This window comes from Panthera pardus, unplaced genomic scaffold (genome assembly GCF_024362965.1).
Source record: "Panthera pardus isolate Hobbes unplaced genomic scaffold, ASM2436296v1 HiC_scaffold_10, whole genome shotgun sequence".
NCBI classification, from domain to species: domain Eukaryota; kingdom Metazoa; phylum Chordata; class Mammalia; order Carnivora; family Felidae; genus Panthera; species Panthera pardus.
The window spans coordinates 59,261,869-59,277,175 of record NW_026526655.1 but is presented as its reverse complement, the minus strand read 5'-3'; positions in this window follow the sequence as shown (position 1 = coordinate 59,277,175).

Sequence of the window (15,307 nt, the reverse complement as noted above, 5' to 3'; positions counted from 1 at the left end):
AAAGACAGACAAGTTAAGACCACATGTGTGCAGGAGGTAGGTATGTGTACATGACTGTCAGTGTGTGTGTGCGCGCACCCGTGTGTGTGTGTGTGTGTGTGTGTGTGTGTGTTGTTGTTGTTGGGAAAGTCAATCAGGTGAAAGTCAGAAAGTAACTTTTAGCCATATAATCCCTAGAAGTCAGCCTTCTAGACTAAGAAAGTACACAGTTTGGGGAGCCAGACAGATCTGCATTTAAATACTAATGCTCAGTGACCAACCACAAACGACTGGACCCAGTTTCCTCCTCCTCACGTGTGGAAAATGCTTCCCTCCAGGGCTGCCATGAGGTTTAAACAAGGTCACATCTGTTAGAAAGCTTCACACTGTGCAAACTCTAATTTAGAACCTAAAACCTTACATCCTGCACACACAATGTTAAAAATTGGGGGTGCATTCCTCAAAGGCACTTTGAATAATAAAAAAACATCACAGTGATAATAAAACAAAAATAAAAGACAAATGTTTTACAACAAATGTTGATGTAACACAAACGATTTTCCAAACGTGTATTTTAAATGTAAAAACAAACTCAGATACAACATTTCTAGCAGAGCTTTTTCTTCTCTGAGAGTTTTCCAGCAGGGTGGAACCAGGGAGGGACCTTGAACAAGGCAGGGAGTTTGAAAAGCAAGCACCTTCTTCCAGCCTGGTGTAAACCTTGTGGCTGTTATAGGATTCTTGATGAAATTCTTATCTGAAATTTTTTCTTACCCTTTCCTGTATACATGACTGATAGAAGTCTGGGAAACAGTGGTAAATGCTGGGAGAACAGCATCCTTACCAGATTCCTCTTGTTTAAGGATCTATTTCAGGGAGTTCTCTTTGCCCCGCCACTGATTCCAACCATTTCCCTTCTCCAAAATGCTGATTACACAAAGTTCTTCTCCTGGAGGAGCCAAAATAGCCTTTATTCTCGCTGACAATATATTCCTTTGATGTCTCTGCCAGTCTGTTCTTCAGCATAGAAATAATAATAATAATAATAATAATAGCGCTCTTGCCAAATTTGGTACTTGATGCTCTAGACATACAAATTTCCTGCATCCAATATTGCATCCATGCAAGCAAAAGTTTTCCACCTCACAAGCCATCCCATCGCATTTTCTTATCACTTTTCTTACCACCGCTGATTGCATTGACCCAAGCACTCTTCACTTCCTTCAAATACTTCCCCTGCCCTTCAGAATTGCACTGCCAGGCAAATGCAACAATTTGAAATTGCAGGCTAGCTCACCTGCTTTCATAGCCAACTCATGTAGACTAAAACACGCTTTATTTCCATAGGGGTGGGTTTTTCTTAACGTTTTTATATTATCTCTTTTGTATCATCTGTCCCCTTCTTAAGTATATCAAAGAGAAAAGCTAATTTCAAATGTTGAAGCCACTTTGCAAGGAGGTGGGAGAAGAGATCCCATGATACAGAGTCACGCTGAGGGCAGCTAGCAGAATCACTTCTGACTAGTTTCTAACAGAGTCAAAGCGGCCCTGATTATGCGAGAACAGGTCAGTCACTCATCAGGTGGCTATAATCTGAGTGCAGCTGGGCGCCTTAATTTCTTTTAAATTGTGACTTGCTTTTTTGAGGGAGGAGAAAATGGAATTTGTTTTTAGGGAAGACCCTCTTAATGAGCCTCTTTAGTCATGCAAATACGATGTCAAAGCCAACCCATTGTTCTCTGGAAGACCCTGAGCTGGAGAGGTGACCCAAACACCAAGCTCCAGGCTGAGAGTTTGAGTGTCCTTTTTATGAATAGCAACTGGGCTTCTCAGCCTAACTAGTCTCTGTGGAGTCTCAGCGGGGCCATCCCTTCCTACCCAGATTTGGACCACCTGGAGCCTGGGAGATGGGAGGCTTGTGTCATTTGCGTCCCAGCATTTCTCCTGGGAGGCTGAGACCTGAGGTGGAAGGATCAGGGATTTGCAGGTCAGAACCCCTCTTCTGGGGACAGAGTGAAGACCCTGGGTTATAGCCTTGGTACCAGTCCCACCTGGACTGGATGGTAGGTGTCCCCAACAGGGTGTTAGCTACAGCTGAACACATGGGGCTCGGGAACGGTGGGACTCAGGGAAACGTACACGGCACTCTCTCATCTGGGCTGTGGAAGATTCCATGTGAAGGAAATGGGTCCATCTCCTCTGTCAGTCACCAGGAGGTGGAAATGAGTGTGTGTGTGGCGTGGAGGAGGTCAGGACGGGTTCTCTTTGAAACTGGGAGTTGACTGGACTCTAGTTCTGAAGGCCTGGAATTCCCATCGTGAAGGTTCTGCTGCCCCCCATCATTTGGGAAGTCTGTGGGAATTAGGAAGCAAGATTTTGACTTGTGGGTTTTGAGTGGCCCCTCCTGATAACAGCTGTGAACCACTCTGTGTTATCTATTACCCACAAGCCTGGCCTGAGTTACTCAGAGAAGTAGGGAGGGCAGCAGGCCCTCCCCAAGGCTGGGGTAGGCAGGTGCTGAAGGTGGGCTGGAAAAAAAGGCAGGGGGGCCCATCAAAGTGGCTATTTCATGAAAGTCATCAGTAGTATGGACAGAGCCTGGCATTAAGGTTAGAAGCCGGAGGGGTGCCTGGGTGGCTCAGTCGGTTAAGCACACAACTTCGGCTCAGGTCACGCTCTCGTTGTCTGTGAGTTTGAGCCCTGCATAGGGCTCTATGCCGTCAGCTTGGAGCCTGGACCCTGCTTCCAATTCTGTGTCTCCGTTTCTCTCTCTGCTCCTCCCCCACTCTTGCGTGTGCTCATGTGCGCATGCTCTCTCTCAAAAATAAACATTAAAAAATTTTTTTAAAAAGATTAGAAGGCTGAGTAGAAAGAAAAACTAGAGGAACTTGTTCTCAGGGACACTACTACATGGTTACCAGGAGCCCAGATTCCTGGGCAATTCACAGTGATAACTGAGGAGCTACTTTGGGGGGCGGCTTTCACTGCTGGAAAGAAGGTCAGTGGGAGCTTGCGTTATAATAACCTGGGTATAAAAAGGATAGGCTATTTCAGTTTCAGAAAATGCTTAAGCAGTAGGCATACAGACTGAGTTCTGATTATTACTATATGGTCTTAGTAAAATCAACAGATCACCTCTAAAAGGCACACGAGAAAGAATGCCTTTTAAAAACCTTTCTCCAAATTCAGATAGATCTCCTTTCCTGAGATTTAAGAGTAGACCCAAAGGAATACAAGATAGTTATATCAAAATAAAGAATAATAGCCTACTACATGTGTTAGAAAGTTTATGACATATGTGTGTGTGTGTGTATATATATATATATATACACATATATATATACATATATAATCTTTTTTTTTTTTTTTTGAGTAGGCTTCATGCCCAGTGCAAATTCCAACGCGGGGCTTGAACTCATGACCTTGAGATCAAGACCTGAGCTGAGATCAAGAGCTGGACGCTTAGCCGACAGAGCCACCCAGGCACCTCTATGACTTATATTTTTGTTTGCACTTCTAATCCCTGGAAATAAAGTGTTCTTGTCTTCAGTGTAGCCATTCACAAACGAAAGGGATGTTTGTGGGTCACAGAACACTGTCCTCTCACAGATCTTGCTTGTCACAGAAGAAAGCCAAATTCGCCAAATATCTTTTTTGTACTGACACATTTCATAGAAGAGCTAAGTACAATATTTAGCTTTGAGAATGGAAATATAAACACAATGTCAAGCCCCTTGAGATATATATCTTCCCAAAGACAGGGGCATAGAAGAGGCCTCCTTCTGATGTTCCTCTCTTTTCCATAACTCAGCAAGCCTATTACTGATTTTAAAGCATCTCCACTTACTTCTGATTTTATACAGCTAAGCCAAGGCCAAGTGTGAGTACCAGCAGCCAGAAACAGAATTTGCATGAAATCAGACTTCAAATCTAGAAGCACAGGTCTATCCAGCTACCTTTATATTTTCTCAGGTTTAACATAACTTTGCATGATTCTCAAGTTCTAGAGCATTTACCCCTACACGACAGTAAAGTTCATTTAAGGTGAGTTACAGTTTTCAGATAGATTTATCTTTGGGCCACTTTTATTGAGGCTTATATGATGCAGAGGGGGAAATGGTCAAGTTATTTAACAAATTAAATAAGTGGACACATAGCTTGATTCAATGTTTTGTTTATTGGTTCTGCAGGCTTCACTGAGGCATAACTGACATACAGTAAAGTACACTTCTTTAAAAGGTACCACTTAGGGGCACCTGGGTGGCTCAGTCGGTTAAGCGTCCGACTTCAGCTCAGGTCACGATCTCACGGTCCGTGAGTTCGAGCCCCAAGTCGGGCTCTGGGCTAATGGCTCAGAGCCCGGAGCCTGCTTCCGATTCTGTGTCTCCCTCTCTCTCTGCCCCTCCCCCGTTCATGCTCTGTCTCTCTCTGTCTCAAAAATAAACGTTTAAAAAAAAAAAAAAGGTACCACTTAACAGATTTTAATTTCCATCTACACCGATGAAACCATCACCACAGTCAAGATACTGAACCTGTCCATCATCTGCCCCAAATTTCCTCATGTTCCTTTGTTTGATTAATGTTTTAACCAAGGAGAATATATGCACTAGCTCTTTACTATCCTCCTTGCCTCAGAAAGTCAAATCGCCAAGAAATCTATTTATGAGCTTTATTTGGCTTTTATTTGGACAAGTTGAATAAATACAAGCAATTTGTTGACAATGCATTCTTAAATGAGAGGGAAAAAAACACCTGTCTTTAAATTGCATCTTGAAAGAAGACGTTACTATAGGAAACCCTATTTGTCCCAGGAAATATTAAGCTACATGAAAGATGGAATTGAAAAGTAAGCAATCATATTTTGAAAGGTCCCTGATTTTCATCTCTTATAGGCCTGCAAATTTCTCAGAAGCTCAACCTGAGAAAAACAACAGATTCCTACCACGAGCATTATAGTTTCCACCCTACCTCAGACTTGGTGATAGAAGTGAAACCCTAACCTCGGGTTTTATTTTGGGAAACCACATTTTAGAAACGGCCTCTAATTAAATATTATTTAAAAATAAATAATATTTAAATAATATTATTTTAAATAATATTTAAAATAATATTATTTAAAAATATTATTTAAAAATTGTTTGATAAAAATCTTAATGTTCCAGATAAAATAATGTCAATAGCCCTGTTAATATTATGGCACGACGATTTTCTCTTCTATGATCTTTGCCTCAGCTGGCGTCCTAGATTCCTGGCTCTGCTGCTTACTGGCCATGAGTGCCCCTGGGTAAGACATTTAACATTTAATATCCCCACGACTCAGCTTCCTCATCTATAAAATGGGATTCATGATAATTATAGGGTTTTCATTGAAGATGAGATAATGGAATAGACACTCGATTAATGTTAGCTGCTATTACTGTACTTAATACTTTTTCTAATGGTGCTATCTGCTAGCAATGAGAGGGGAAAGTCGCAAATTTCAGTATTGTTGCCATTCCGGAGCAAGCATTTATCACCCATCAATTTTTAGCGGAGCCAGCCATTCTCTCTCTGGTCGTACCTGGCCATCTGCCTATGGCCAAGATAAACTGCTCTCCCGGAGCATTATGTTTTAGAGAGAGAAAAAGCAACAGTCAATTGCCAGAGAGAGTGCCTCCAACAATGAAGCTTCCTGGGGCTAGAAGTGATCTCACCCTTTGCTGGAAGGCCTCAGTATTCCTCTTGTTCTCTGGCAAAGCCCCCCCGAGAAGCAGTTCTCCGAGTGTAATGTGGTCCCATGGGGGTCCAGCATGTCCTCTGTGGACAGCCCTGAATCATTAAATACATATAATCATTACAAAGTGTTCATCTTCGTTCTGGGAGCTTGTTCGAAGGAAATCATCCAAAAAAGAGAAACAATAAAAAATAATAGACCTAGGAAAGTATACTGATGCTGATGGTGAAGAATTCTCGACAACCTAATGCAATATCTAAATTTTGGCACATCCGTTAATGCAGGAATTTAAAGTGGTAAACATAAAGACCATGTAGAAACAGAAAATGTTTCTGCTGCAATATTATTATTAGATTACTGCACAATATAACCTAACCTCATAAAAGTAAATATAATATGAGCAAAGATGGAAAGAAATATGCAAATTGTTTTTATGTTCCTAGAGTGGGTGATATTTTCCTCTTATTTTCCGAATTTTCTATACTGTTTCTCACTGTCTTTTTTTAATTGTGGAAAAGGGTGGCTTCCCAGATAGCTTTGAAAGAAATGATGAAGTCCAGGGTTTTTTCTATTGGAAAGAAAGTTGTGTGCATACACTCACATGACTTGTGTGTTCGTGCGTGTGTGTTATTGTTTTGTGGTCTCTTGTGCCTCATCATTTAGCCAGGGGTTGGGGGGATGGGGTTGGTGAATGGCCATGCCAGAGTTTGCCTAGTAACCAAAAAGAATTCCTCAGGGGAAGAATTTCAGTTGTAAGAGATTTAAATATAGGTGCAGACGTGGCAGTTAAATGGTAGCTGGCTTGGCTCCTGGAAAGGGGGAGCTTTGGTAGATCTGGCTCTAGGAGAAAATGGACATAGTTTTGCATCGTGTAAGGAAAACAAAATGACTTTGGGGTATGTGTTAAAAATCCGTGTTCAACTTTGTGACCTTGGAGCAATCAATTTTGGTTCAGTTCAAGTTACTTAACTTTTCTGAACCTCAATTTCTTCATCTGTGGAATGAAGTAACTATGATCATCCTCCCCCGGAAAGCTCTAAGGAGAATTGTAGTTCTGTTGACTGTACTCGTTGCTGGGCATAAAATAACGAATAAGACACTGGCTTGCTCTCAAGGAACAGTCGGGGGAAGAGCATTCTAAGCAGAGGGTGCGAAGGCAGAGAGGAGTGATATCCCCATCTTGGGCAGTTACTAGTGTATCAGTATCATAGGGCATGGCAGAGCCAAAGAATTCAAGAGGCAGGGACCAGAGAGACCTTTATATCCCATACCATTAAACTTTACCCTGTACGTAACAGAAAGCCACTGAAGAGTCTATGCAGGGGAGTAGAAAAAATTTTTTCCAGTGTATATAGTACACAACAGCAGCCCCATGAAGGATGAGGCTCAGGCACAGAAATCAAATCAGAGGCCGTGGGGTTGGCCAGTGAGACATAACTGACCGAACAGGTCCAAAACTGAGCTCCTCAACTCCTCCCTACTCGCTCCCACCGCAAACCCACCCCGCCCCCCGGCTGCCGAACTCTCCACACCTTGGTTAGTGGGTGGCGATGAGCCTTCCAGTCACTCCTTGACTCCTCACTCTCTCACTTCCCACCTCCTCCCCATCAGCAAGTGCTCTTGTTGGTTCTATCTCCAGCTTGTAGTGGGAATCCAGTGACTTCTCACCATGTCCGCAGTTACGACTCTGCTATAAGCCAGTTTCATCTCGTGCCTGGAACACCGAGACAGAATCCTCACCATTCTCCTCTCTTCAGTCCCCCTTCAATACAGCGGCCAGAGGGATCCTTTTAGAACCTGGCAATCAGGTCACTCCTCTGCCCCAGTCTCCCCTACACTCTCCTTACCTCTCCCTTGCTTCTTTTCTGCTGAGAACTTATCACCTTCTAACAACACAGCAGGTGACACCTGGGCACCAGGATGAGTTGGTGGTGCCATAACCTGAGCGAGGGAGAGAGGGAGTGGTGCAGGTATGAGGTATGGGACATCCTGAAGGAGAGGGCTCCAAGGGATGTACAAGCGCAGGCACCTGGCAGACAGCTGAGCACAGAGATCACAAGGATTCCCTCTGCCACCAGACTTGCCCTTACTGAGGTTCCAGGTAATGTCTGGAGAGGGGCCAAATCCAGTTCAGGAAGTCTCAAACTTTAGGGTACTTAAGAATGTCCCAGGGATGCTTACTAAAAGTCGTAATTTCCTGACCTATTGATTCTGATATAGTAAAATCTATAAGGGGCCCAGAAATCTGCACTTTAACTCATGCCCAGAGGGTTCCGGTGCAGGTCTAACTTCTAGAAACAAGGATCGTGAACCTCTCTCTCACTTTGGTCTCTCTCATTACGCCTGGCTGTCTGAAAAATAGGTTTACATTCCTATTATTTTTTAAAGTCTGGACATTGTCAGATGGAAACACCAACACCTGAGTAGCACATAGACTGCATGACTTCTGTGCATTTGATAAGGAATTTTATGATGATACTATATGTCATAATTATATTATGGAATGCAATTAGCACATTCCAGTGAGTTACACATAATTATATTAAAAGCAGCATTTAGGGCAATTACATCTTTTGTTGAATTGTTGTAATTTCATTAAGTATAGGAACCTGTAATGGATTAAACTCAGGAAGAGTAAAGTTTCACAGAGGTTCCCCTTGACAAGTATTACAGAATATGAGGCTTGTACTATTCTGCTGAGTCCCAATTAGGACCAAACACAATAGGGAATTAGAGGCAATTTGCCTTGTGTAACCCTCTTTGGTTTTGTTCTACCCCCACCTCCATACCTGCCACCTTCCCTCCTGATAAGCATCAGTCACTGACTCCAGTCTCCTTGGGCCTAATCCCCTACCTCCTAGACCCCCTCACCTCTCTCTGCCTTGCTCTCCATTCACTGAAAAAGACAACAGCTCATTTTCTCAGAGCCTCGGGGGTCCAACTTCTGGATACGTGCCCTCTGGATACGTGCACTCTCTGACCTCACCCACCGCAGACCTACTGAATCAGGATCTGCCTTTAAACAAGATCCCCAGTAGATTCCTCTGCACCTGCAAGTTTGAGACACCCCACTCAAAAGTCTAGAGTAGATCAACCTGGTCTACCGTCCTGATGAGGAAACCAAGACCCAAATTGATGAGCCCACTCGCTGGTGGTTAGCAGAATCGGACCAGAGCAAGAAGAAAGCCTTTACTCTTTTTACTGATAGCTACAATTAAGCACCAGCTGTGTACTTTGCATACACTTTCTCTTTTAACCCACTCAACAATCCTACAGTGTTATTAGTGCTCCCACTTTGCAAAACAGAAACCAAGACTCAGAGATGGAAACTTCCTCAAGGTTTGAATTAACCACGTATCTTAACACCACATCTTTCCAACCTCAACATCTATGATCTCAAAACAGTGCTTTTTATTTCTAACCCTTCACAAACAAATGATTGGAATGCCAGCTGTCAGGCTCATGAAAGAATTGTTTCTCTGCATTTGGGATCTGTCCTTGGCCCTCCCAGCCCAGGACCAAAGGGCTCAAAAGCTTTTGCTCCTGAGGGAGACTTCTTACCTCTTACATCCGCCAGCTTTCAAAGCATTTTGTATTATTTCCTCCAATGTCTGAGTCTTCACTGGTGTGATGGTTAATTTTATGTGTCAAGTTGATTGAGCTAAGGGATACCCAGAGAGCTGGTGAAACATTATTCCTGGGTGTGTCTATAAGGGTATTTCCAGAACAGATTGTCGTTTGAATAGTTTCAATTACTCGTTTGAACTGAGTAAAGAAAATTCGCCCTCTCCAGTGTGGATGGGCATCACCCGATAGTTGAGGGCCCAAATCGAACAAAATGGCAGCGGAAGAGTGAATATTCTTCTCTCCCATCTTGAGCTGAGACATCCATCTCTTGGTTCTCAGGACTTTGGACTCCAGTACTTACACCAGTAGCTTTCCTCGTTCTCCAGCGTGCAGACAGCAGATCATGGGACTTGTTGATGGCCAGGATCGTGTGAGCCAGTGGGTGTGTGTGTGTGTGTGTGTGTGTGAGTATTTTTATCCTGTAGATTCTGTTTCTCTGAAGAACCTTAATGCAACCAGTCTGAGACATAGATTCATAGTTCCAGTTATCTCCAAATTGACTCAGCTACAGCTCCCATTTGAATTCAGAATTCCACCTTGGAGCCAAGGGGAACCCCATGCATCACTCACTCCCTTATACCCACAGGAGGCAGGGGAACCCTGTAGAAAGATTGAGATCTGCAGCTGAATATAATTGCACTCCATTTATCTCCCGTGTTGTTCTGGTGATGTCTTCTCCCATTCCAGTTTCCAAGTCAGAATTCCCTGAAACAATCAGCACAGCTCTTTCTTGAATGGGCAGTCTTACTTTTCACTTTTTTATACTAGACTTCTTAACCCCTTCCTTTTCCATGCTTCCCTCAGTGTTCCACACTAGCTTTGTTAAAATTCCTGATACCCAAGGGCCCACAGTTCTTATCTTCTCCTTTCTTCCCCACCCTGAGTCTTCATTACAGTTTTTTTTAGTGATCCAAACTTATTCATATTCCTCGTCTCATGTGAAACAATAATTGAGAATACCAACTCTAGGGTGCTATAATACCATGGCTTCTGCTCCTGTGAATCTGAGACAAACAAATTTAGCAAATAAAATGGAAACCAGAAAAGGGAAAAAATGCAGTTCCTACAATTTCCAGATTTGAGAACTGAGTTTGAATTTCTGAATAATCCGTGATATTCTGGCAGCTTGACCTATCAATCTTTGTCGAAAGTTCACCTCTACCTTCCTCTGGGCATTTTTCTTCAGGATAAATATTTAATTCAATATAATATATATGGAATTTGAGAACAAATGAAGAGAGAAAAATGTGATAGTAGTTAGAGGGGCTAACGACACGAACTGAATGTTTCACTGTTAATTGTTAATAGTAATTAATTATTAAGTATATTTAATTAATTAATTTCAATTACATTTAGAGTTACTTTAGAAGATACTTGAATAAATACCAGAGTTCCTTCCTCCAACTCTCAGAAAACCTTCGTCTCAATCTCAAACCCCCTTCAAATGTTCTAGGCCACAGTTCAGATGCAGATCTCAAAACACATTTTTAAATTATGTGTTGTAATTGATCTTAGGCATAAGGAGAAATTTTCTTGCTGTTTTATATATATTAACACAGGTAAAATATGAAACAAATAGATCATTTAATACTGTATAGATTACTTGGCTGAATTCAGCACTTCGTTTATTATTCACAACTTACCTGTGTGGAAAAGACATTAGTCTAGTTAAGCTTTCCAGGGTAGGGGTGAAACCATCTGACAGAAGGGGCAGCCATTGGGCTTGGCACCTCACCTTGGCAGTCTCTGCTTAGGGAGCACGGCTTCTCCAAAACTCTCTTCTGATTCCAATATAGACTATCAACAACTTGAGATATACATAAGGATATGGTCACTGTTCAAGAGAATCTAGCTTCCACAGAGTAAACTGTATCTGTGGCACTGACGGCTTTCCTCAAGCAATCCCAGTCCTGACACGTGGCAAGGTTTTCACCTTGACCGCAGACTCCCTGCAACCTCTCCATCCTCTGTGTCTGTTTTCATAGCAACACTCATAGGTTATTTCTTTCTGTAGGGATGAGAACTGAGTGACCTTTGGTGTTACTTACTTGTTTAAGTTGGCTCCTTCCAAAAGAATATAAGCATATCATGGGACAGAACTATAAGATAAAAAAGAATAGACCTCTTATCAGAAATGGGTGCCTGCTAAATTTGTCAACCAATTTTTTTTCATTTAATGTCATTAAATAAAAAGCGGGGTTTTAAAAATGAAAACCCCCCTGATTGCTACAGATTTATGTCACTGATTTTGTTAATATAACCAATCCAGTACTATCATGTGGGGAAACAGAGATAATATGCAAGAACAAAAGTGAGTAGGGGTTCTTTAATTCTTTTCAGTTAGATATTTGTACATTAATCTATAAAGGACAAAAAGATAGGATTTAAAACATTTTTTTTCATTTGAAAGGTTATTTCTATTTAAATCTCCTTTGTATTTTTTTTTAATTTTTTTTTTTTTTTTAGCGTTTTATTTATTTTTGAGACAGAGAGAGACAGAGCATGAATGCGGGAGGGTCAGAGAGAGAGGGAGACACAGAATCCGAAGCAGGCTCCAGGCTCCGAGCCGTCAGCCCAGAGCCCGACGCGAGGCTTGAACTCACGGACCGTGAGATCGTGACCTGAGCTGAAGTCGGACGCTTAACCGACTGAGCCACCCAGGCGCCCCATATCTCCTTTGTATTTTTTATTGACCACCTCCTTTATGCATTTTATTTCCTAGCTTTGATGTGCCTCCCCCAGCCATGTATTCCAAGAAGAATTTTCTGTTTGATTGAATAATTATTGCACTAAAACCCCTGCGAAAGTCTTGTGAGGAAATGCACTCAGATTAACTCAGATTTATGTAAGATCACAGTGCTCAAAAGTGGCCAAATAAGAATTAGAACCTCTGTTTTCTCCGTCCGAGTTTATAGATCTTTCTACCACATCACTACTACCAAGCTTTAAAAACACTCTGGAAATACACAGAACATACTTAGGAGACTAAGCATCTCCTTTGATTTGTGGTTTGGGGCCCAGTTGGTGAAGAGTGATATTTATTATCTCTTGGAGGTAACCTCTCTTTCTTGAGTCCATATTAATCTCTTCTGGAAGCTTTAATTCAGCAGTTAAAAAAATAGAAATTGCAAGGACTGCCTACAGCCCCCCAATGAGTACTAAATGGGCTAAACCTTCTTGTCCCTTCTCTTCCTCTGCTCAACTTTTTACCATTTCATGAATAAATTGGCCTAACTCAGTTTTACTAACATGTAATATGAGAAAAGGCCAGCAGTTAATTAGGGATAAGCTTGTGAAAACTTGGGGGGAAGCTACATGTTTCAATTATATTAATGAACACACATTTGCAATCAAATCAAATGGATAAGCATTGTGTCAAGTTTTTATAAGAAGAGAATTGCATTTCACATGCATGAAAGCAACTCTCTTGTAACTTACAAAATACGTGACTAAAAATAAGCACACAGGAGAACCATTAAAATACTTATTATTTGAGTTAAATTAGAATTCTATGAGGATGGTTTCATCAAATGATTTGCGTTATTTTAATTTCCTTTCACAATCAACCAGATTCAAATTACTCTACCTGCTGGTTACACGGTTAACCAAATGCTCCTTAAACATCAAACCCCATTTTTTTATAACATTCGTCACTGATTTTTTTTTAAAGGTTTAATATTAGCTTGAAGCTAGCCTCTAAACATCCTCTGATTTTTAAAGTTGTCAACTCTTTCACATAATATTTCCTAGAAAAAGAAAAAGATCTCTGAGAGGCAAGAGCTTCATCTTTCAAAATGTTTTATGATTTAACAGTTGTCCTTGGAATTGAAAAAGATAATGCTAGACTCAGTTAAAAGTCAATACCTGTTCTTTAAAGTGTGCTAACTACAATGTGGAGCCTGACACTCAAAGTGTGCATACAGTTCTAGTTTTTCAGCAGCCAGAATTTGACCATGGATAAGGAACCACTTCATGAATTCAGTTTTATCATCCATCCCATAAGTAGCTGTATTTCTTCAAGTGGCTTTGATACTTAAGACCATTAATAGTGACTAATTGCAACATTCTCGGGATTTCCTGGAGCATTTCCTCTAGCACATGCATTGGAACCATGTTCTTCTGTAATGGGAAAATAAATTGAAAAAAGTACGTATGGCCGATGATTTCATTTAAAGCCAGGAAGAATTAGAGGTGGACCAGAATCTCAACTTTCTACCTTCTAAAGCCCAACCAGTACCCCAGCAAGTAAGAGCAAGAGTTTATGTTACACAAGAGTTCTCAAAATGCTGTATGTTAACTGAATTTTTGTAAAGCGAGTCTCACTTTAAATACAATAGAGGATCTTGTTATGTAAGGGAATATATTGTAAATAACTTGGTAGAGTAGAAAATTCTTTTGGAAAGGGACAAATTATACACTTAATGTATCTTTCACAAGGAAATAGAGTAAAATGGTACACCAGAACCTATTTCAGATTTCTTAAAGTAAGGAAAATATGCAACTAAGTCTCTGTATAAATGGGAGGTGAATTTTTTCACCACAAACATTCATAAACCACCAGAATTAGACACCAACAGAGTGGCAGATAGAAAGGAAAGGCTCACCTCTAGCAGCAGCATCTCCTTACCACCACAAGAGCTCAAGTTAGGCAAGAGAACCCCATTTGCCACTATTTCCAAAGCCCCCTGTGTCCTTATTGTAAGCAACCCAACCCTCAAGCAACCAGGAGACTGATATTTTGAGGAAGATGAAACCAAATTAGAGATGATTATCCAGTGTTGAGAATGGGTTTCTTTGCCTAACAATCCCTACTTACTCTCTTGGATAAATACCTATTAAACCAACCATTGTGTCATTCTGTAAGGTCTGGCTTCCATTTTCATGCTTGATTCACCATTATGTCATCCTTAAAAAGAAAGTGGAGAGAGAGAACTGAAGAGAGACTCAAGTATTGTTTAGGAGAAATACACCAATTATACCCTAGAGATTGACTCTTTTTAGTTGCCGATTTTATTCCAATATATCGATCATTTATCAAAACTTGTACTCTATATGTACAAGACACTGTGCCAGACTCTTTAGAGATAAAAAATGTGTAAGATAAATTGGAAAGGTTCAAATAGTGCAATGAAATGTTAGAAGACAAAGATAACCTTCTACTAGTGAGATGCGGGAAGAGAGAAAAAGGATGGAATTCAAGATGGCTTCATGAAGAAAGTGACACTTGAGAAAGGGGTAGGGTTTGGGCATGTGAACATGAAGGAAAGAAAACCTGAATGTAAAGAACCTTGTAGAATACTTTCCAATGTATTATTTCATGAAACCCTTACCTCACCTCCATGAAGATAAGCTGTGTGACTGAGACTCACTAGAAGTCCCCAATCCCTTTCTTTTTACCTTGCAGCTATGTTAGAACCAAGTTACTCAGTCTGGTCAATGAGATGTAGACAGGAGACATGCCTGGGCATCAGATGCCATGTAGTCCTCCGCATTTTCTCCTTACTTATCAGCCAGCCAAATGCAAATAATCCCCAGAAAACGCGAAGGAGGCCTCAGACCATTGGGATATCACAAATGAAATGTACCTATGGGAACCTGTGTCATTACTTATGCTAGAATTCTCCTCACCACACGTGTGTGCGCACACACACACACACACACACACAGTTGCTGCCCCTGACAATGGCTTTAGGCTTTTGCAAGAGCAGGAACTAAATCTTTATTGTGTGAAGCAATCAGGGTTTGGGGAGTGTTTGTTATAGCAGCTAGCATTAAGTGGCCCGATTAATACAGGGAGTTCCTACAACCTTCATTTTATAAGGGAGAAAAACGAAGTTCACAGAGGGAAGAGCATACACAAGAATGCAAGAAGCTAGAAAAGCATGGTAGAATAGCAGAGATAGTCCAAGTTCACAGCCCTTCATAATCAGACCCCACCCAGTTTTCCAGCAGCCCCTCTAGAACTTGCCATGTTCCCAACATGCCATG